Source organism: Papio anubis, chromosome 8 (genome assembly GCF_008728515.1).
Source record: "Papio anubis isolate 15944 chromosome 8, Panubis1.0, whole genome shotgun sequence".
NCBI lineage: Eukaryota > Metazoa > Chordata > Mammalia > Primates > Cercopithecidae > Papio > Papio anubis.
In genome coordinates, this window is record NC_044983.1 from 78144630 (window position 1) to 78170462 (window position 25833).

The following is a 25833-nucleotide window of genomic DNA, read 5'->3' on the forward strand; positions in this document are numbered from 1 at the left end:
TTGGCCCTCCTCACTTTCTGGCCTCAAAGTTGTCAATTCCAGCAACAATGGCACTGGGCATGGGTATAACACACCGCTTCAATCAGGTGTGTCTACTTCCAAACAACAGAAAAATTATTCCTATAGCCTTCTGAGTTCTTACAGAACCTCCACATCACGATAAAGAAAATGTGGTATATATACACCATAGAATATGACTCAGACAAAAAAAAAAAAAAATGAAATAAGGTATTTTTCAACTTGGATGGGGCTGGAGGCCATTATTCTAAGTAAAGTGACTCAGGAATGGAAAACCAAATAGCGTATGCTCTCATTTATAAGCAGGAACTAAGTTATAGGTATGCAAAAACACACAGATTGGTATAATGAATACTGGAAACTCAGAAGCAGAGAGGGTGGGAGGAGGATGAGAGATAAAAAGCTACATAGTGGGTACAATGTACACTACTTGGGTGATGGGCACACTAAAACCTCCGACTTCACCACTACAAAATTTACCCATGTAACCAAAAACCATTTGTACCCCTAAAGCTATTGAAATTTAAAGAATTAAAAAAATAAATTTTAACGAGGATCTAAAAAACTACATCAATCTTGTACATTTTTATAAACTGATTTTCTCAATCAGTTTGGTTTTGAGATTTTTTCCAGGTTCATACAGACAGATCTAGACAATGTGTTGCCATGCAGTAATGCATTGTATGAATAAACCACAGCTTATCTATTAAGAAAAAAGAACCTCCATGTCAATGAAACTGAACGGTGAAGAAAAGGCAGAGATGGGAGCAGCTTTGAAACAGAATGCCACCAATTCAACTGTTCTTACCCAAAGTTCAGTAGTTTTTCAAGCATAAATACTTCTCAGAATGTTGTGTGCCTTGGTAAATTCCACGGAAATTAAATGGTTGATTTTGTCAATTTTTCCAGCTTCTGAACAAAGGCTTTGCCAGTCTCTTCACTGGGACATAGCTAGATGTGGCATTCATTGCTTTTTTCTTGTGTGTAACGTATATTATGTTTTCAAAGTTGATTTTTTAGGAATAATGTGAGCCCTAGAATGATGTTATGTTTTTCCAGAGACTACTTGCTTTTCTTCTCTCAGTTGCTCAGGTACAATAGCACTCTGGATTAAAATGAGCTGAGTTGCTTTGATATCTTGCTTGTAACCCAAGTGTACACCAAGGTTGGAGTGCTTTACCACTGTTTTCTCCCGCCCTCACTTCTTTGTTAGAACAAATCTTGTTGTCTTAAATTTTTGATAGAAGCAAGAGTGCTGTTCATCCTCTGGGGTTCCTACCATTCATTCTTGGAAATCATCTAATTTTCAAGGGTAAAAAGTGGCCCCAAACGTTGCACTGAAATTCACGACCTTTTTATGGAACAGTTGTTTTCAATTACTTAATATCATTATTAAGTATTTGTTTTTGTTGTGGTTTAATTTTAGTCATTTTTATTTTAAGAAGTATGTTTTTCTTTTTAATTCAGTTTTCTATTGTATGCTTGTTATTTAGGTTATTATTTGATTTGAATGTTAGGCATCTAGTTTTTAATCCTACTAATAACTATCTGTGCACTTGTAATGATTATAGTTAACATATATTTATCCAATGATGATGTCTAAGAAAAGAAATAGTGGTCTCCACCAGAATTGTTCTTATTCTTATTCTTATTCTTATTCTTATTCTTCTCTTATTCAGATGGAGTATGCTCTGTCACCTAGGCTGGAGTGCAGTGGCATGATCTCAGCTCACTGCAACCTCCACCTCCCAGGTTCAAGCAATTCTCCTGTCTCAGCCTCCCCGGTAGCTGGGACTACAGGCACATAACACCATGCCTGGCTAATTTTTGTATTTTTAGTAGAAATGTGGTTTCACCATATTGGTCAATCTGATCTCAAACTCCTGACCTCAAATGATCCACTTACCTCAGCCTCCCAAAGTGCTAGAATTACAGGCGTGAGTGACCGTGCCCAGCCTCGCCCGGAATTATTTTAACTGCTCTTGAAATCTATCTATTTTCTACTGTCTAGAGGACTACATTGTTTTAATCTGGACTTGCAGAAAATGTAATTACACTAACATTTTCAAAAATATTTCTTGGATTTTGCCTTTAAGTTTGCTCTCACATCTGTTACAGCTCTATTTTGCTTCATATGTTTCACCGATCTCAAGTTTCCTAGTAATCCTTTCATACACTGATTATCTTGTTTCAAAAGAATTAAACATGTAGATAATCATTCTCAATGCAGCCAAATTTTCATCCATGCATGGAAGCAATAGTGAGATAATTTTACATATGCAATGATGTGAAGAAAAAAAAAGCACCCATGAGTTCCTCAATAATAAATATAGCTGTTAACATGCTTAACAAACATATTGTATGCGGAATAATTTATTCAAGTATTTTTTTCAATTCAGTGATGAACTGTATATATTTACCTCTGTCATTAAATATTTTTCCAAATTGTATTTTAATGACTATGTTGAATCAAGGTGCACAGATACATCACAGTATACTTAACTGTTAATTTATAAGCTAAGATAAAGGAGTAGCTAAGAATGTTGGCTCCAGGGACCTATTTGCCTAGTGTTGTATCCCAGCTCTGAAAGTTAGTAAAAATATGAACTAGTTGGTAAGTAACTTAGATTCTCTGTTCTTCTTATAAGAGTATCTACTTCATAGTGTTACGAGAACTAAATAAGTAAATACATATTAAGTTCACAGAAAAGTGCCTGGCAACTAAGAAATAATAATGTTAAGTTTTTCATTTTTCATTAAGCATATTGCTGCCCTATCAAATTAGATTATCTCATTCGTATAGTATCTAGCAGAAATTTCTTAAAATTTCTAGACCTTGAATGGCGTTCTTCCTTAGTGCTTATGCTGATTTCTTTCCTATATTTTTAAACATTATTTTGGCCATTACAATGAAAAATGTTAAATGTGCGTGTGTTCATATCACCATCTCATCTGAAAGTCTGCCTTAGTCTAGCTTGTATTTAAATAAATTGTTCACCATTTTTTAAATGTCCTATCATTTCCCACTGTTATTTTTAGAATTCAATGAGATTTTTTACTTCTAAATAGGTCATCAGTATATCTCCTTCATTAATAGGCACGTGCTTATTTTGAATTGTGACACAAATTGTGATCTTACATGCAAATTTTCACTGAGGCTTTTCTTTAGAAAATGTTAGTCTGGGGTAGAATGCAGTACATTGTACTAGGTTGAAGTGAATAAATTTATCCACCCAGTTGCAAGTTGAACCCAATTGCAGGCAAAATATTAACTGTGGGACCGTCAGTTCCTACTAAAATTATATTGCCTTTTTTGAAAGCAAAATGAGGTTTGTAATATATAATGTACATTATTAAAATAGAGAAATGAATTTCATGAAGAAGGAAAACATTAACTAGAAATCTTCTTCCATTCAGATGAAACATGATCCTTGACATTTAAAATGTTTTTTCCATCATATTATGTCGTATTATTTTATTCATTCATCCTATCTATAATTGTTTATCAGGCACGTACTAGATACCAGACCCTTTTATTGGTATTAGGGAGTGGTACTGGATAAAATTGATCTTCCAACAATGCACAGAATAAAAAAAAAAAAAAAAAAAAAAAACAACTATAATGAGAATATTTGCGAAACCCAAGGTCAGCCTTTCTCTATTACTAGGTAGAGAGAGAACATGTAAGATTTTGTCTGAATACAGATACATAGGATTTTATGGGATATTTTCATCATTCATGATAACAAGAGGAAAAATATTGAAGATCAGGGATTTTTTGCAGTATAGATTTTCTGATATATATACAACGCAACATCCAGAAGATTCAAAATTAAAATGAAATATCAAGTCAGGGGACAGGCGTGAATCTGGATATATCCATAAACTTGTGTATAATAGATTAATCATTAAAGTTAGAAAATCATCATGGATAACCTCTGTCCCCAAAAGAACTACTACTTACTATGCCATTTTGCTATTCTGCAAGTAATTTCACTCACTTTATCTGGCATATCTAAGCACAGAATTATCAGAATAATATCCTGATTGGAAGTAAAAGTGCAAGCATCTTAAGATGTGATACATTAAAATGAAAATTTCACCTTTCAAGAGAAAGGTAAAAGAGATTATACAATTAAAATAGTTATAGGTTTCAGTGAAATCCTGGAAAGAAGCTGAAAAGTGATGAAAAATAAGGCAAGTAATCCAGGTTTTTATCCCGGGTCTGGCACAACTAGACACACAATCTTAATAAGTCACTTGACATTTTATTTCAAGACTGCATGGTTTTGCTTATTAAAAAGAAATGTGATTAGACAACCTATGTGGCCACTTCTGCCTCTAAAACTCTAAATACAGTCTTTCTCATCTTCCCAAATTGTCCTCCAGCAGACACAATGTAAGTATTCCAGATTTAACTTTTAAAATTATCTTTTTGCACAAAAAGTAACTCTGTGAGATAATAGATATATTAGTCTGTTTTACCATAGTAACAGTTTCACTATTTATATATATCAACCTAATATTATGTTATAAACCTGAAACATACACAGTAAAATTTCTTTTCAAAAATAATCAAGATATTAGATACCTAATGAATTAATATATTGTAGAAGACAGAATTTAACAGAAGAGATTTTAATAGAACTCTGATATCTGCCAATTTGAGCCATGTATAATCTATATTTTACATTCTATATACTTGAAAAATTTTCTTAATGAATATGGACCATGGTATTTTGTGGCACACAAAATAATTATACTGATTGAAATAGTCATCAAATTATAATGGTAAGAAATTCATTAAATGTAAATATCCAAATATATATACTCAAAGCCCCTAGGCTATATTTACCCTTTGCCTCTTTAGGTCCCTTTCCTCCTTAAGTTATAACATTAAGTCACATACCTGGAATTATTATTTATTTACCAATAATCTAAACTTTGACTTTTCCCTAAATTATATGAGATCAAAAAACATTTCTCAGAAGATATAGTGTGGAGCTAAGTCTTCAAAAATTAGTAGAGGTTAACCAAAGAAGAGAGGGCTCTGAAGCAGAAGAATCCGAATTTGCAAAGGGATAGAAAAAAACCCCACTATTATTAAAACTAAATTTAAAGAATCGATGTTATATGGGGTTTTCCCAAAAACTAAATACAAGTTATGGAAAAAAATTAAACACTGAATTAAAGTTCTTGTAAAATGCAAGTTAGGTTACCAGCTCATTTGTAAAACATACAGATTTAAAATTGTCGTGATTTAATTAAAATGATTTCGTACTTCCTGCGTATATTTTCTTAAATGTGTACAAATTCTGTGCAGAGGTACACTTTTAATATCATCCTTAAATAAATCTTATTTATAAGTCATCATTCCTGATCATACTATAGATGTTGCTCTTACTGGCTTGAATTCAAACACGTGTGATTAGTCAACAACCAGTTCATTGCCAACCTTAATGTTCATTAACTTAACCTCATTTTTTACAATGAAAAACACCACCTACTCTGCTGCCAGGAAACTGATTCAATCTCATTTATATCATGTATTCCTTTTAATTGGCCTTCTCTCTCTAGATAGATGCCTGTGACCCAAGCAGTAAATGCCCTGAGCCTACTCCTTCAGGTCATAACCCTTTGATAACTTATTTCTTGAAACAATGTACCCAAGTACAACAAGGCTTATTGCTTAAGCACCTGTACACCTATATGTTTATTCACTTGGTTCTACCCAGGGAATCAGATTTTACTACTTTTCTGGTCAAAACACACCAACGAGTTTTTATCACACTTAAAACAACATGCATATTATTTCCCTGGCTCTTAAAACCCAAATGGCTACTAGGTGCATCTGATCCTTTACCACAGTGCTGCTGGCTTTCTTGAAGTTCTCCAAATACATTGCAGCTTAGGGCCTTTTCACTTTCTACTCTGTCTGCCTGGATGCTCTTTTTTCAGATATTCGTTGGACCCATTCTCTTACTTCATTTAAACCTCAACGTCAGTGTTAGTTCCTCAGAACTAACTTTTGCTAACCACACTATCTGAAATAGTGAGTCTCTTTCCAGTCTTTCTGAGTCTCTTCCAGAGGCTCCTTCCGAGTATCCAGTCTTATTTGTTCTGCTTCATTTTTCTTATAATTTGTCACAATTTGATATTGTGTTTGATCCTTTGCTTATTGCCTCTAATCCTCACTGAAATATAATATACTCTATGAAGGAAGACACTGATTTGTTCAATAGTCTAGCCTCAGTGCTTAAAACTGTGCCTTGTATGACTACATGGTAAGAATTCAATAAATAATTGTTGAGTGAATATTTGAATTTAATGACCTTCAACAGGAAACAATATTCTGAGTGAAGTAGCAGAGCAATTAAGAGAATTTTGTTAAAGAGAGGTTAAGAATGACTGGGAAGGGGTAATGACTGAACAGGACCTCTTAAAACTAAGGAATCAGGCTAATGAAAGTAATGAAAAATATTCATTAAAAAGCCATGAATCAGGCTGACTACACACTTTAGCTTTCCATCATCAGAGGAAGCATATCCACTCTGTTAATTCCTTTACCCAATGATCTTACACACATATTCCATTCTTTCATTTTATTTCAGTTTATCCATATTATATTTATTTTAATTTATTAATATTTATTTCATTTATTTCAATTTATTCATATTATATTTGAACTCCAAATTTGGTTCATGAAACAATATTCATGCATCATTTTATATGTCATGATTAGTGTGATATGCTTTAAATTTTAAAATCCTAGTGAGTAAGACATATCTGAAAATATATTTTAATGAAAAAGAATTAACCATATATATACATTTTAGGTATTTTATTTATATTTTAATGGCACAGTATATTATTCATCATATTTCTATTCTTTTAAATATACATATTTTGTTTTATAAAATGTATAACGTGTCATTTGCATAATTCCTTAAATGTGTTAAAAATTAGCAAATTGCATATTTATTAAGAGTGAATTTTATGTGATACCTTGGTACCTTTATAAATCACTTTAAAAATTAATACTCATGCTTGGTATTCGATCATTACATCAGAATTCTGAGATCATTTTCTTCTTGAATCTTGTACGCAGTTTGACTGTTTGCACATACACACACGGAAATATAGATTAAATTTCTCAAAAATGTCAGGTAAAACAAATTTTTACTATTTCCCTAAATAGTGTGAATTGTGCCAGAAATTGGGTGGTTTGTTTATTAAGTTCTGGTTTCCTCTGGATGGCTGTACTCTGGCTACTAGGACCTGATTTCTGAAAGAGAAAACTATTTAAAGTAGTTCGACTAAAGCCTTACTTTCTTCGACTGATTTTTCTTTCCAAACTGTCTTTCTCTGCTCATACACCAGTGAACTGCTTGTCCTGATGTAGCATTTCCAGGCATCAGCTATTCAGTATTTTGTCTCTTAGTTCAAATTCTCACTCACAAGAATCTCACTGACTGCTGGCTAAAGGAGGAGGAGAAATCACAAGCACATTAATTGCTCCCTCCTGATCCAATCAGTTTGTGTCTTGATTGTGGCTTCCTATGGCCTCTTAAGCAACATCTTCAACACAGAAACGTCATGAGGGCTGGCAGACACTCCAACTGTGTCTACTCAGAGATGAGTAAACCAAGTTAGAGTTAAAAATATTATTTTCAGGCACAGTGAGAGAATTTGCCCTCAATCAACATGGACTACCTTTACATAGAGAAATAAATTTTAGAATTTTTTTATTTCTAAATAAAATAAAATATTTAATATGGGTTATGAAATCAATGGAAAATAGGATTTAATAAGTATTGTCTATTCCAGCTGAAAGAAAACAAAAGCTTTAAAACTACAAAATTTTTGTAGCACTTATGATTTATAGCACAAATTTTGCATTTCCCATACTGTAACTACAGTATTTATCTAATTTGTCTGTATAGTTTTACAAATCTACTACCTTCCATTTTATAAAAAGTATTACATATTATGCTCATTTTTTTCTAGAAAATGTTGTTGGAATAAATACCTGGTTATTAATGTACTCATCATGGCATGTGTGTGGTGACTATTTACATGTCATTCCTTTGCCTGGTAAATAATTCTCACTTCTTCCTTTCACACTGTGGTAGGTAATCTTTTTTTAGGAAACAGAGTCTGTAATAGTAAGAAGTAAATGTTCTTCCACCTATATTTATATGTGATTTAATTAGGCTAATAAACAATCATGAGATTTATAGGATGCATCACATCAACTAAGCAAACTACAGAGTCCCCTAGCTCATTTAAGAATGATTTTTAGTATATCATCATGATTCAAATTAATGTAAAAATACTGCTAAGAAAAGAAATCACTGCTGCAAGAAAAGGAGTGCTTATTTAGACAATAATCAGTACTACAAAGAAAGAAAAATCAAAGATAAATTACACAGGTATATCTGAGATCTTTGAAACTAGAGAAGAAAAATGAATATCTTATGAGATGAATATAGGACATACTAAAGGGCAGTTCAATAAAACATATTAGAAATGGTCTTGAAAAATTTTTACCTAAAATATGAATATTTTAAATAACTCTAAACATATTTTTGTATAGATTTTTTTCCTGCACTGAAATAAATTCCCTCCTTCATCCTCTTTATCTTTCTAATAAAAAAGGAAACAAAAAACAAAAAATGTAAAACCATTTTTTTTTCTTTTCTTTTGGTTTAGCAGTAAAACGTATGCATATTTGGTGGTTAAGTGACCTAAAAAATAGGAAATTATTACTAAAATGGATGTAATGGAGACAAAAATCTTTTCAGTTTGTCTTATTCATCTTTCTCACTAAATAGGCACTCACAAATTCCAATATTAGAGGGTAACCTATTCAAAATATATGTAGATTTGTTTCAGAGGGCATAGAATAGTAGCTGATAGCTGAGCATCATCAGAATTCAAGCAAACCTGTACTAGAATCCAACTTTTATATTCTCTGGGACTGTGACCTTACTCAAGTTACTAACTCTTGCAAGCCCATGTTTTCCCAACTGTAAAAAGGAAATTATAATGACCCAAATATCAAAAGTTAATTAGAAAATTAAACAAGATAATGCATGTGTGAAGGATTGATTACAAAAATAATTGTGATTTTTTCACTCCATCCTGTATCCTCTATAGTGTGATTTTGAAACTCCTCTCATGAGGCTGTCTTGTCTCTTTCCCTCTCCTTGAGTGCGCCAATACACTGCAGCAAAAGTAACTGAGTGCTACTTTTGAGGTTTTGCATAAAAAGTCATGTAGACTTCTTTCTCTTGAAACTTGACAAACTATCATGAGCGTAAGCCCATGCTAGACTACTGGATAATGAGAGAAGATTTGCTCAGTCATTCACATCACCCCAGTTGATATCCAACCAATGGCAAAACATGTTCATAAGGCCATCTTAAAATTGCCAGTTCCTGGATGACCACTAGGTGACTGCAGAGTATATCTACTATAGACGGTAGCATGAGCTCACCCAGACTCTGGTGTGAATTCTGAGGTGAGGAACCATCCAGTTGAAACTATCTCAAATTGTACATTAACAGAATTGTACACTACTACTAAATTAGTCAATGATTCAATTGCCATTGTTTTAAGGCACAAAGATCAGGGTTATCTGTTATGCAGCAATAGCTAATTGATAAAGAAATGAAAGTACTCAGAACAGTGTATGACACATATTAAAAATGCAAATATTCCACCTAATACTATCAGAAGTTAAAATTTGTGTTTCAGTTGTTTTCCTAATGAGTAGGAAATGCAAACTCTTTAAATTAATATTTACTAAAAAGTCAACACACACACTTTGGGAGGCTGAGGTGGGTGGTTCACAAGGACAGGAGATCGAGACCATCCTGGCTAACGTGGTGAAACCCTGCCTCTACTAAAAATACAAAAACAAAATTAGCTGGGCGTGGTGGCAGGTGCCTGTAGTCTCAGCTACTTGGGGGCGGGAGAATGGTGTGAACCCGGGAGGCGGAGCTTGCAGTGAGCCGAGATTGCGCCACTGCACTCCAGCCTGGGTGACAGAGTGAGACTCCATCTCGGGAAAAAAAAAAAAAAAAGTTAACACACAAAAATAAAAATAAAAGTTTCTGAAAATTTGTCTTGTACTTCATTAGAAATCTCTTTATATCTCTTTATCTTGTTATACATTAGTAAAGTAATTAATTGTTTGCAAAGCTTTCTTTTTGGTGTGTACATTTTTAATTTCCAATGCTGCATTTATTTAATTGAAGTTATTTTTTATGTCTCAATTAACATTCTTACTTCTCTGGGTAAAGTTTCTGTATCCTTTCATCTCAGATAATACTTTAACATATCACCCTGACAAACACCTGTGGTAAATAATTTATATTTAGTCCTTCATATCAACTAAGAACTTTTAGTTTTCAGTCATTTCACAAGTAAGTAGATATCCCAGGGGACCAACTACCGAAGGGGGAAAACAAAAAAAGGATAGATTCTGGAACAATAATCTACTCTTCAAAGTTCACCTCATAGAAAACTTCAGATAATGTCAAAGCCTCTTCAAAGAACTGAAAGTAAAATTAATCCTTAAATTTAAAAAATCTGACATTTAAAGTTAAAAGTGAAAAAATTTCCCAAGTTTTATGAACTACATGTGTCATTCGTGATTCTTAGGGCTCATTGTCCTCATCTAACTTGCTTAATTGATTATGAAACTAAATGCAATGTTGACAAGCTTTTCAACAATGAGTTAACTCCTACTGTCCTGTTTGAGTCATTTCAATGTTTACTATTCACCCTACATTTTCATTGACATCCCTGAGGACCTATTTCAAGGTGAGAATTATATGTGTGTGTGTGTATGTATATATATAGGGAATAAAAAGAGAACAGAGAAAAATATGTGAAAAGATATCTTCAAACTTATTGTTAGAAAAGGACTCTTACAATTTTCTGCCACCTTGACTTTTCTGTTTATAAAGATAAATAAGCAGCACATAGTGGCATTTATCCTGAAGGACTATAAAATTAGTATAACTTGTATCAATCATAATTAAATAAGTGAAGATATATAATTACAGGAAGTCAAGTAGGAGTTAATAAATATCCATAACTTACAGTGTTAAGTCTTTTTCCACATAAAGGCATGGGTTTAAAAAGTTGTGTATTTTCGGTGAAACCCCATCTCTAATAAAAATACAAAAAATTAGTCCAGCGTGGTGGCATGCGCCTGTAGTTCCAGCTACTCAGGAGATTGAGGCAGGACAATGGCGTGAACCCAGGAGGCAGAGCTTGCAGTGAGCCAAGATAGCGCCACTGCACTCCAGCCCGGCAGACAGAGCGAGACTCCATCTCAAATAAATAAATAAATAAAAATAAATAAATAAATAAAAACGTTGTGTATTTTGAAATTTGGAAAGTTATATTAGAACAAATGGGAAGAGTCTGAGATTTCATCCTACTTACAACCTAACAATTTAGCCTGCCATAGTTTCATAGATGCTGGTTTCACAAATGCCGGAAGACAGCACAACTTTTTGACACAAGACTTGTTGCTAACAGAAATAGTAGCTTAGGTACCAGCATTTTTGAGCCAGCTTTCTGAGTCCCAAATCCTCATAGACAATGTGACGAGGGTGAAATGGTATCTACATAGCAGTGAATTGTGTGTTCCTTGAGCTTAGGGAGCCCAAATCTTTCACAAAGGGCAGCAACTTGCCTGCCTGTATAGTTTTCTGTAATACTAGCAAACGACCACAAATTGAGAATCTTAAAACAACACAACTTATAATTTCACAAGTTTTATAGATCAAATGTCATGGCATAGAATGGATGGATTCTTTATTCTGGGTCTTACTAGGTTGAAATTAAGGTGTCACTTGGGCTGTAGTTATTATTTGGGGTTCAGAGGTCTGTTCCAAGCTTCTGGCTATTGAAACAATGTGTTTTCTTCCAGTTATAGGACTGAGGTTCCCTTTTTCCTGTTAGTGATTGGTAGGGATACTTCTCAGTTCCTAAAGCTGCCCACAGTTTCTCACAGTGTGGTCCACAGAGGCAGTCCAAAAAGTGGATGTTTGATTTCTTTCAGGTTACTCACTAGGAGTTTCTCTGATTTTTTTTTTTTTTTTTTTTTGGTAATATCTGCATTTAAAAGGTTTACCTGATGAGGTCATGCTTGTCCAGGATAAAGTCCCTTTTGCCTCAAAATGTAACATGATTGCAGGAGTGATATCTCACTGTATACACAGGCTCTTCACACACTCAAAGGGGAGGAGTTGGTAGAGAGAGATGTGTCATCAGAAAACTTCTTAGAATTTGGCCTGCCACATTGGCTTTTTCCCAGGAAGGAGACACTATCTATATCTTCCAAAGAGGTAATCAGGCATGTCCTTCACTTCTCGGGGAGAATTATCTATCTCTTCCAGTGTAGCATTTGTCTACACCACTGAAAGATGAGGAATAGCAATGGCACTGGGAAAGAAAGCTGCAGACACTGTGACATGTTTACATGGCAAGTTTAGATTTTAGAGCCATCCTTGCTTACTTTGATAGACTTATGAGAAAAGTTAACATAACTGTCAATCAAATCATTATCAGTCATTTGACAAGTGATGGCTGATCTAGATAAGTCAATTAAATTTAAAGCAATTGAGACTGTTTAGGAGAGCTATGCCAGGTCATTTTCCTTAATGAAGAATGTTCTAAGGCAGTTAACAATTCTGGGTGATAAATGTCATTAATACCTTTCTCTCCTTGAGAACTCTTGGTATCTGAGATGTTAAGTTCTAAGATTATTGCTCTTCTACTGTAAAAAAAGTAGTGTGTGCCTTTCTAGTAGCAAAAAATTTACATATTGTTTCCAATCGACCCTATATACACCGAGACATTTTATCCTATGTCAGATGAAGGAGAGACAAGATAATTTTTACAAAATTTATAAATACCCATGTAAGCATATGTAGAGAGGCATACTGCACAGCACAGTGTACTCAAACATAAAATTATTATCCTTATGATCTAGGGCTATGAAAATTCAATAGGAAATCCAGGTGGTAAACCAGAATTAAGTTATAATTCTCTAGGCTCCCCTCTGGGTATGCTGCTACCCAGACAGTAATTGAACAAGTCCAACCAGGGACTGTCAGTAGGTAAGCTAGATATATGATGCCCCAAAATTGTCTGAGCAGAATCTCAAATTCATAAAACAGATGTTGTATGAACTCCTATCACTTTTGTTCTGAATATTATTCAGAAACCAGCCAATATAATGTGTTCCCTTTCTGAGGACATCCACATTGAGTGACCAACTTGCCTTACTAAAGTAGAGAAACAGAAGTAAATGATGAAGATAAAAATCAGAACTGTTTTTGAATCAATTACTGAGGAAGCCATTTCAATACTCCAAAAGACTGGATGAATGTGGAAGGTAGGGGACATGGACAATTTGCCTATAAGCCCATTATGGTGGTTTTTCTTCTTTTTTTTTTTTTTTTTTTTTGGAATAAAGTGTCAGATTACAAATAGTCTGTGAAGGAAAGACATGACAAAGATTAGTTTTAAGGGCTACGATGGTGTAGCCAGAATCAACCAAAATGCTAATGAATGCTGGTAGAAGACATGAGACTCTTGAATCAGAGATGGACAGCTTATTGCTCAGAGCAAAAGCAGTAGTCAGAGGATCAGGATTCTTTTTCTGGTTTCTTAAATCCCAGTGATTGCAGAGTGACCTGCACACACAGCGAGTTGCTTTACAGGGAAAGAACACTGATCTTGGAGAACTCATATATTTTACAATAGACGTTAAACATTTATTTGCCTTCAAGGAATGCATTAGCTCTAAGATTCTTGATAGTAGCCTTTGCCTTTGTATTGGAGGGAGAGTGTAATTCCTCTAAGACTTCAGGAAAACTTGTTTATTTTTATAAGTCACTGTATAAACATTACGTCTGTAACTCAAGTTTGTTCACTACAAAAATATCCTTGAAGAGATAGTCTAGGACCAAAGCAAGCACATGTCTTCTTCACAAGACCTACCAGGCAAAAAATAAAAACAAAAAACAACAACCCAAAACAAAACATGATAGACTCATGTAGAACTGTCTTCAAACACTATTTTGAAATACTATAAATTAAGGACTCAACTCTTGAGCCTTTAATCAGTATTTGGCCAGATAGAAACATCTACATGTTTTCATGAAGCAATTTCATCACATTCAGTTGAATATAATTTATAATTTATATTATTATTTTTATTCAGCTTCTGCAGTCAGTTGTCAGAATCGGTTCTCATGAAAACGTCTATGAATAAACAAAACTATTTAATATCCTCACAAGTGGCTGTGCAAAAGGCAAGTCTGGATCATGGCAAATCCATTCACTGTAGGACCAAATGATGAATATTTTTGATGGCTTCCTGTTATCTGTACCAATTGAGTTGTCTAACTAGTTGAAAATGCAGAATTCATTTTTTATATATGATCTTAGAGCTGACAAGCTCATTCCTGGTTTTTCTGGAATGTGTTTCCTTTTTTTTCTCTCAACAGAAAGAATTACAAAGTTAAAAAAAAATGAATTTGATATAGTCTTCAAATTTGTAGTTTAATAGAAGATCTATAGTTATGGGATCACAGCATTTCAATTCTAATCTACTACTTTATAATCTATCAGGAGTACTCAGTTATAATAAATATATCCTAGTATCAGATGACTGTTTGTCTATTATTTTATTATATTGGTCCCAAACTTCACTTCAGGTACCATTGACAAAATAAGTGTTAACTATAGAATATATTTTCCCATGGTATGATACATTTCAAGTGAATTTTTAAACATGAATGCATCAAAACTTATATAAAGCCATAAAAAAGTGAAGGAAATTTTCTGATGGGAAAATTTGTTTATTTAACAGTAGTACCAAATAAGCATAAAAACTGCCCATTGTACAAAGATAGATCTTGCTTCAAATGCAATTCTTTCGTCAGTTGAGATCTGGATAATGTAAGGGACTCAGGTGGGAGAAGGAAAGGAAAGAATTGAAAACGACCTGTGTCAGGTTAGCCTGCAGTCTCCTTGGGGGTTCTGTAACTACTCCTTGCAGAAATATATTTTACTAAGTTCCTTTTGAAGTAGAAGCAAGCACTCAGCACTTCAGGAGACAAAGAGAGATTAAAGAAAGGTAGAAGATGACACCTCAGAGTGAGCAGAAAGAAATCACTATGGCAACTCTTTTTTTATTTAACGTATTCTTGGACTGTTTTAAGTCAGGAAGTCTTTTGGCACTTAATGCAAATCAGTAGCAGTGTAAGTATCTGAAGTTTCAAAAATCAAAGGCACAATTATAATTATTTCAAGTGGGGTGATTTTCAGAAGTATAAAGATACATCTTCAGAATGCAACATAATAACCCAGTCATTTAATGAATTATGTGTGACCTGACTATTGATTTATGATCCACATTTAGACTCAGTAGTATAAAAATATTTAAAATGTAGAATATTAATACTATTCCCAATTAATGATGGAAAATTATGAATATTTACATATGAAACATAATATTCTATAATACAGTGATAAAATTAAAATGTTAAAATAAAGAATAATAACAACGCATTCATGAAGGGAAAGGAAAGGATGAGACAATCATAGCATCAATAAAAACAGAAAATAATTAAAAATTCAGAAAACAAAAAGAGAAAACCCATTTTCTAATCTTTAGTATGGAAGATGATCTATGGAACGCACAAGACAGAAAGAGCAAGGAGCAAATAGTTCCTCATATAATCACACAAAACTAGTATCACTTCACCTCTTCCTGTTCTCATTCCGCTTGCCAATAATGCCTAGGAGAATGAAAAATATTTTATAGAGATACAAAGGATACCTTTTAATGTATTTACCACTTTTATTCTACAGTAGACATAAAATAATCTAGCCTCTTAATGGAGCATATCCTGATAGGATAACCTTCATTTGGTGTACAGAATAAGACATATTTGAGAAGATCATCAGTTATAGACGTAGAGCAAGTTTTCTAATCTTATTTTTCTTAAAAAATGCCTTGGTCAATTTTGGCTGTTAGATTTCTGTAGAAATTTCAGGATTGTCACATCGATTTCCATGAAACATCATGCTGTGTTTTTGAATGAAAATTGACTGACTCGGGGGCGGAGCAAGATGGCCGAATAGGAACAGCTCCAGTCTCCAACTCCCAGCGCGAGCGACACAGAAGACCGGTGATTTCTGCATTTTCAACTGAGGTACTGGGTTCATCTCACTGGGGAGTGCCGGACGATCGGTGCTGGTCAGCTGCTGCAGCCCGACCAGCGAGAGCTGAAGCAGGGCGAGGCATCGCCTCACCTGGGAAGCGCAAGGGGGAAGGGAATCCCTTTTCCTAGCCAGGGGAACTGAGACACACAACACCTGGAAAATCGGGTAACTCCCACCCCAATATTGCGCTTTAAGCAAACAGGCACACCAGGAGATCATATCCCACACCTGGCCGGGAGGGTCCCACGCCCACGGAGCCTCCCTCATTGCTAGCACAGCAGTCTGTGATCTACCGGCAAGGCAGCAGCGAGGCTGGGGGAGGGGCGCCCGCCATTGCTGAGGCTTAAGTAGGTAAACAAAGCTGCTGGGAAGCTTGAACTGGGTGGAGCTCACAGCAGCTCAAGGAAACCTGCCTGTCTCTGTAGACTCCACCTCTGGGGACAGGGCACAGCTACACAACAACAACAACAACAACAAAAAAGCAGCAGAAACCTCTGCAGACGCAAACGACTCTGTCTGACAGCTTTGAAGAGAGCAGTGGATCTCCCAACACGGAGGTTGAGATCTGAGAAGGGACAGACTGCCTGCTCAAGTGGGTCCCTGACCCCTGAGTAGCCTAACTGGGAGACATCCCCCACTAGGGGCAGTCTGACACCCCACACCTCACAGGGTGGAGTACACCCCTGAGAGGAAGCTTCCAAAGCAAGAATCAGACAGGTACACTCGCTGTTCAGAAATATTCTATCTTCTGCAGCCTCTGCTGCTGATACCCAGGCAAACAGGGTCTGGAGTGGACCTCAAGCAATCTCCAACAGACCTACAGCTGAGGGTCCTGACTGTTAGAAGGAAAACTATCAAACAGGAAGGACACCTACACCAAAACCCCATCAGTACATCACCATCATCAAAGACCAGAGGCAGATAAAACCACAAAGATGGGGAAAAAGCAGGGCAGAAAAGCTGGAAATTCAAAAAACAAGAGCGCATCTCCCCCGGCAAAGGAGCGCAGCTCATCGCCAGCAACGGATCAAAGCTGGACGGAGAATGACTTTGACGAGATGAGAGAAGAAGGCTTCAGTCCATCAAATTTCTCAGAGCTAAAGGAGGAATTACGTACCCAGCGCAAAGAAACTAAAAATCTTGAAAAAAAAGTGGAAGAATTGACGGCTAGACTAATTAATGCAGAGAAGGTCATAAACGAAATGAAAGAGATGAAAACCATGACACGAGAAATACGTGACAAATGCACAAGCTTCAGTAACCGACTCGATCAACTGGAAGAAAGAGTATCAGCGATTGAGGATCAAATGAATGAAATGAAGCGAGAAGAGAAACCAAAAGAAAAAAGAAGAAAAAGAAATGAACAAAGCCTGCAAGAAGTATGGGATTATGTAAAAAGACCAAATCTCCGTCTGATTGGGGTGCCTGAAAGTGAGGGGGAAAATGGAACCAAGTTGGAAAACACTCTTCAGGATATCATCCAGGAGAACTTCCCCAACCTAGTAGGGCAGGCCAACATTCAAATCCAGGAAATACAGAGAACGCCACAAAGATACTCCTCGAGAAGAGCAACTCCAAGACACATAATTGCCAGATTCACCAAAGTTGAAATGAAGGAAAAAATCTTAAGGGCAGCCAGAGAGAAAGGTCGGGTTACCCACAAAGGGAAGCCCATCAGACTCACAGCAGATCTCTCGGCAGAAACTCTCCAAGCCAGAAGAGAGTGGGGGCCAATATTCAACATTCTTAAAGAAAAGAATTTTAAACCCAGAATTTCATATCCAGCCAAACTAAGTTTCATAAGTGAAGGAGAAATAAAATCCTTTACAGATAAGCAAATGCTTAGAGATTTTGTCACCACTAGGCCTGCCTTACAAGAGACCCTGAAGGAAGCACTAAACATGGAAAGGAACAACCGGTACCAGCCATTGCAAAAACATGCCAAAATGTGAAGACCATCGAGGCTAGGAAGAAACTCCATCAACTAACGAGCAAAATGACCAGTTAATATCATAATGGCAGGATCAAGTTCACACATAACAATCTTAACCTTAAATGTAAATGGACTAAATGCTCCAATTAAGAGACACAGACTGGCAAACTGGATAAAGAGTCAAGACCCATCAGTCTGCTGTATTCAGGAGACCCATCTCACACGCAGAGACATATATAGGCTCAAAATAAAGGGATGGAGGAAGATTTACCAAGCAAATGGAGAACAAAAAAAAGCAGGGGTTGCAATCCTAGTCTCTGATAAAACAGACTTTAAACCATCAAAGATCAAAAGAGACAAAGAAGGCCATTACATAATGGTCAAGGGATCAATTCAACAGGAAGAGCTAACTATCCTAAATATATATGCACCCAATACAGGAGCACCCAGATTCATAAAGCAAGTCCTTAGAGACTTACAAAGAGACTTAGACTCCCATACAATAATAATGGGAGACTTCAACACTCCACTGTCAACATTAGACAGATCAACGAGACAGAAAGTTAACAAGGATATCCAGGAATTGAACTCATCTCTGCAGCAAGCAGACCTAATAGACATCTATAGAACTCTCCACCCCAAATCAACAGAATATACATTCTTCTCAGCACCACATCGTACTTACTCCAAAATTGACCATATAATTGGAAGTAAAGCACTCCTCAGCAAATGTACAAGAACAGAAATTATAACAAACTGTCTCTCAGACCACAGTGCAATCAAACTAGAACTCAGGACTAAGAAACTCAATCAAAACCGCTCAACTACATGGAAACTGAACAACCTGCTCCTGAATGACTACTGGGTACATAACGAAATGAAGGCAGAAATAAAGATGTTCTTTGAAACCAATGAGAACAAAGATACAACATACCAGAATCTCTGGGACACATTTAAAGCAGTGTGTAGAGGGAAATTTATAGCACTAAATGCCCACAAGAGAAAGCAGGAAAGATCAAAAATTGACACTCTAACATCGCAATTAAAAGAACTAGAGAAGCAAGAGCAAACACATTCCAAAGCTAGCAGAAGGCAAGAAATAACTAAGATCAGAGCAGAACTGAAGGAGATAGAGACACAAAAAACCCTCCAAAAAATCAATGAATCCAGGAGTTGGTTTTTTGAAAAGATCAACAAAATTGACAGACCACTAGCAAGACTAATAAAGAAGAAAAGAGAGAAGAATCAAATCGACGCAATTAAAAATGATAAAGGGGATATCACCACCGACCCCACAGAAATACAAACTACCATCAGAGAATACTATAAACACCTCTACGCAAATAAACTGGAAAACCTAGAAGAAATGGATAATTTCCTGGACACTTACCCTCTTCCAAGACTAAACCAGGAAGAAGTTGAATCCCTGAATAGACCAATAGTAGGCTCTGAAATTGAGGCAATAATTAATAGCCTACCAACCAAAAAAAGTCCAGGACCAGATGGATTCACAGCTGAATTCTGCCAGAGGTATAAGGAGGAGTTGGTACCATTCCTTCTGAAACTATTCCAATCAATAGAAAAAGAGGGAATCCTCCCTAACTCATTTTATGAGGCCAACATCATCCTGATACCAAAGCCTGGCAGAGACACAACAAAAAAAGAGAATTTTAGACCAATATCCCTGATGAACATCGATGCAAAAATCCTCAATAAAATACTGGCAAACCGGATTCAACAACACATCAAAAAGCTTATCCACCATGATCAAGTGGGCTTCATCCCTGGGATGCAAGGCTGGTTCAACATTCGCAAATCAATAAACATAATCCAGCATATAAACAGAACCAAAGACAAGAACCACATGATTATCTCAATAGATGCAGAAAAGGCTTTTGACAAAATTCAACAGCCCTTCATGCTAAAAACGCTCAATAAATTCGGTATTGATGGAACGTACCTCAAAATAATAAGAGCTATTTATGACAAACCCACAGCCAATATCATACTGAATGGGCAAAAACTGGAAAAATTCCCTTTGAAAACTGGCACAAGACAGGGATGCCCTCTCTCACCACTCCTATTCAACATAGTGTTGGAAGTTCTGGCTAGGGCAATTAGGCAAGAGAAAGAAATCAGGGGTATTCAGTTAGGAAAAGAAGAAGTCAAATTGTCCCTGTTTGCAGATGACATGATTGTATATTTAGAAAACCCCATTGTCTCAGCCCAAAATCTCCTTAAGCTGATAAGCAACTTCAGCAAAGTCTCAGGATACAAAATTAATGTGCAAAAATCACAAGCATTCTTATACACCAATAACAGACAAACACAGAGCCAAATCATGAATGAACTTCCATTCACAATTGCTTCAAAGAGAATAAAATACCTAGGAATCCAACTTACAAGGGATGTAAAGGACCTCTTCAAGGAGAACTACAAACCACTGCTCACTGAAATAAAAGAGGACACAAACAAATGGAAGAACATACCATGCTCATGGATAGGAAGAATCAATATCGTGAAAATGGCCATACTGCCCAAGGTAATTTATAGATTCAATGCCATCCCCATCAAGCTACCAATGAGTTTCTTCACAGAATTGGAAAAAACTGCTTTAAAGTTCATATGGAACCAAAAAAGAGCCCGCATCTCCAAGACAATCCTAAGTCAAAAGAACAAAGCTGGAGGCATCACGCTACCTGACTTCAAACTATACTACAAGGCTACAGTAACCAAAACAGCATGGTACTGGTACCAAAACAGAGATATAGACCAATGGAACAGAACAGAGTCCTCAGAAATAATACCACACATCTACAGCCATCTGATCTTTGACAAACCTGAGAAAAACAAGAAATGGGGAAAGGATTCCCTATTTAATAAATGGTGCTGGGAAAGTTGGCTAGCCATAAGTAGAAAGCTGAAACTGGATCCTTTCCTTACTCCTTATACGAAAATTAATTCAAGATGGATTAGAGACTTAAATGTTAGACCTAATACCATAAAAATCCTAGAGGAAAACCTAGGTAGTACCATTCAGGATATAGGCATGGGCAAAGACTTCATGTCTAAAACACCAAAAGCAACGGCAGCAAAAGCTAAAATTGACAAATGGGATCTAATTAAACTAAAGAGCTTCTGCACAGCAAAAGAAACTACCATCAGAGTGAACAGGCAACCTACAGAATGGGAGAAAATTTTTGCAATCTACTCATCTGACAAAGGGCTAATATCCAGAACCTACAAAGAACTCAAACAAATTTACAAGAAAAAAACAAACAACCCCATCAAAAAGTGGGCAAAGGATATGAACAGACATTTCTCAAAAGAAGACGTTCATACAGCCAACAGACATATGAAAAAATGCTCATCATCACTGGCCATCAGAGAAATGCAAATCAAAACCACAATGAGATACCATCTCACACCAGTTAGAATGGCGATCATTAAAAAGTCAGGAAACAACAGGTGCTGGAGAGGATGTGGAGAAATAGGAACACTTTTACACTGTTGGTGGGATTGTAAACTAGTTCAACCATTATGGAAAACAGTATGGCGATTCCTCAAGGATCTAGAACTAGATGTACCATATGACCCAGCCATCCCATTACTGGGGATATACCCAAAGGATTATAAATCATGCTGCTATAAAGACACATGCACACGTATGTTTATTGCAGCACTATTCACAATAGCAAAGACTTGGAATCAACCCAAATGTCCATCAGTGACAGATTGGATTAAGAAAATGTGGCACATATACACCATGGAATACTATGCAGCCATAAAAAAGGATCAGTTTGCGTCCTTTGTAGGGACATGGATGCAGCTGGAAACCATCATTCTTAGCAAACTATCACAAGAACAGAAAACCAAACACCGCATGTTCTCACTCGTAGGTGGGAACTGAACAATGAGATCACTTGGACTCAGGAAGGGGAACATCACACACCGGGGCCTATCATGGGGAGCGGGGAGGGGGGAGGGATTGCATTGGGAGTTATACCTGATGTAAATGACGAGTTGATGGGTGCAGCAGACCAACATGGCACAAGTATACATATGTAACAAACCTGCACGTTATGCACATGTACCCTACAACTTAAAGTATAATAATAATAAATAAATTTAAAAAAAAAAAAAAAAAAAAGAAAATTGACTGACTCTAGGTAGGGGGTGGCCATATAACCAGGCTTTCTTGGAACATTCAAAATTTACTCAATTGTCACAGTGTAAGTATTTATAGCATCACATTTCACTTTTTAGAAGTTACACAGAGTATAATAAATCGTACTAATAATTCATACTAATAAATCTAAATAATTTATGGATTATTGTGACAATAGTTCACATCTTCACAACACTGGTGTTCTAAAACATGATATATCATATTTCTCACAACGGAGTATTCAGATATTCTTCAATTTTTTTCTCAATAATGTCTTGTAGTTTTTTAGGGTGGGGTCTTATTAGATTTCTTCCAACATATATGTTACATGAAGTTTTGAATAACATAAATTATATGCAGTACTAGATAAAAATAGTGACACCATATTGTGAGATTTCCTAATGTAGGGAAATTGATTTTGATTTTTAAGTATCATGTTTGATGTTTTCCATAAGCTTTTTCTTGTACATAACGTTCAATTAATTAAAGAACTTACCTTCTAGAAATGACAGTTTCTGTGAATTTGCTATTACTATGAACTTGAATTTTATCTGATATTTGTATAAAATGGAGATCACATGAATCCTTATATTGTGACATAATGTATGTATTGAGTTTTGAAAACTAACTCAAACTCGCAATAATGGAATTAACCGATCATCTCATATTATTATTTTTTTAATCTAAAACCGTATTGGCTTGGCCAGGCGCGGTGGCTCACGCCTGTAATCCCAGCAGTTTGGGAGGACGAGGCGGGCGGATTACGAGGTCAGGAGATCGACATCATCCTGGCTAACACGGTGAAATCCTGTCTCTATTAAAAATACAAAAAAAGTAGCCGGGCATGGTGGTGGGCCCCTGTAGTCCCAGCTACTCGGGAGGCTGAGGCAGGAGAATGGCGGGAACCCTGGAGGTGGAGCTGGCAGTGAGCCGAGATTGCACCACTGCACTCCAGCCTGGGCGACAAAGCGAGACTCCATCTCAAAATAAAGTAAAATAAAATAAAATAAAATAAAATAAAATAAAATAAAATAAAATAAACTGTATTGGCTTGATAACATTTTATTTAGCACTTCTGCATTTATATGCATAAGTTAAATTGGGCTCAAAACTTTTCAGAGGTCAATATTTAGAAATATTTCACGAATGTTTTATCTTCATCTATTTACCAAAGAAATTTGCATAATATTGCTCTTATTTCCACGTTATATATTTAAAGTAACTTACTGATGTAGTTGTCTGGGTCTGGAGATTTATTTTGTGGTAGAGAGCAAATTAAAGAAAAATTTTGCTTAATAGATTTAGGAATATTCAAATTTTCTATTTATTGTTATTTTTACAGTTTGAATTTTTCCAGAAATTTGTTTATTTTACTTAAATTTTCAAATGTACAAGCATGACATTCTTGGTTATATTATCTCATTCTTTTTAAATGTCAGTAAAATTTTCAGTAATATTCCCCTTTTAACTTCTACTACTAGTAATTTCCTTTCTCTCTCTCTTCTCAGCTAATCACAGGTTTATTCCTTTGGCTGATTTTTCCAAGGACTAAGATTGTTTGTGGCATATTTATTTTATACTTGAAAATTACTAAAAGATTAGATTTTAAGTGCTCTCACCACAAAAATATAAGCATGTGAAATAATAAATGCATTCATTAAATTGATTTAGCCCTTAAGAAATAATCCAATTAAAGTGTAATAATGTCTAAAGAAATTTTACTGTTAGTTATAAGCTATCTTTTACAAACTTTAATGATAATTACTCAAAAAGTTTGAAAGTAAAGTAATTAAAATACAGGGATGATACGTTTGATTTAAATATACAAATTCATTGTTTTCTCTTTGTTCTGTTTTATATTTCATTGTCTTTCTATTCTTGTCTTATTTATTTATTTATTTTTGAGACAGAGTCCCACTGTGTTACCCATGCTGGAGTGCAGTGGCGCTATCTTGGCTCACTGCAACCTCCACCTCCCAGGTTCAAGCGATTCTCCTGCCTCAGCCTTCCGAGTAGCTGGTACTACAGGTGCACCACCACACCCGGCTAATTTTTTTTTTTTTTTTTTTTTTTGTATTTTTAGTAAAGACCAGATTTCACCATATTGGTCAGGCTGGTTTTGAACTCCTGACCTCGTGATCCATCCGCCTCGGCCTCCTGAAGTGCTGGGATTACAGGCGTAAGTCACCGCTCCTGTCCTGTTGTCTTCTTTCTAATTAAAATTATATTTTTATTATTTCATTTTAATCTTATGCACTTTTAGTTAAAATATCTTGATGCACTTTTAATGATAACACTGAAAATTACAACATGCATCTTTGACTTATAAAATATTAATTTTAACACTTTTAACACTTCCCAGACTTGTAAAAGACATTAGATACACCTAAGATCCACATACCTCCTCCTGCATTTTCTGCAATTGTTAACATGCATTTTAAAGTCCATATATAATTGTACCTCAGTATCCCGATGAGATTAGTTCTAGAACCCACTCTCATTGGTATCAAAATCCGTGAATGCTAAAGCCTCTTATATAAAATGGCATAATATTTGCATATAACCTATACACATCCTATGGTTTACTTTAAATTACCTTTAAATTACTTATAATACCTAACACACAAGGTAAATGCTTTGTAAATAGTTATTATACTGTACTGCATATTTTTAATCTGTTATATTTTATTGTGGTAATGTTATTTTTTTATTTTTTTATTTTTTAGTTTGTTTTTTAAAGTTTTCATTTCATGGTTGGTTGAATCAACAGACGCAGAACCCATGGATAGGGAGGGTCAACTGTATAGTTGAATTCCACAAAACATTATTATTTATGTTTTAGGTGGTCAGTGTTCATTTGTATTTACCTAAAATTTATTTTTTCATTTGTCTTCATTTTTTATTGCATTGTATTAAATGTTTCCTCCTTTTGATCATTTGTCTTCTTTTAGGAGAAAACAAAGTAAAATCCTTTCTTATATTTAACTGCTGTTTTTCATGAGTCTTCTCCTTAATTTTGAAAAATTATTGAGTATTTTTATTATAACCACAAATCCATCACCACACCTATCTGATATTTAACAATAACAACTTAATTTCATCAAATGTCTACCCATTGTTCATCTAATTGCTTCATAAATGTCAGAAACACCTTTTTAACCAATCGTTTGACTAGAATACAAATACATTGCTATTGGTTAGCTTCATTTAATATTTGTTTCAATATATGTTTGTTCCCTCCATCTCTCTTTATTTTCCTTGCAATTTTTTTATGAGTAAACTATTTATTTGTCCAGTAGAATTTTATATATTCTGGATCTTAGTGACTGCATCCCATGGTAACATTTAAAAATATCCCTCTTCCGATAGAGACCATCCTGGCCAACATGGTGAAACCCCATCTCTACTAAAAATACAAAATTCAGCTGGGCGTAGTGGTGCATGCCTGTATTTC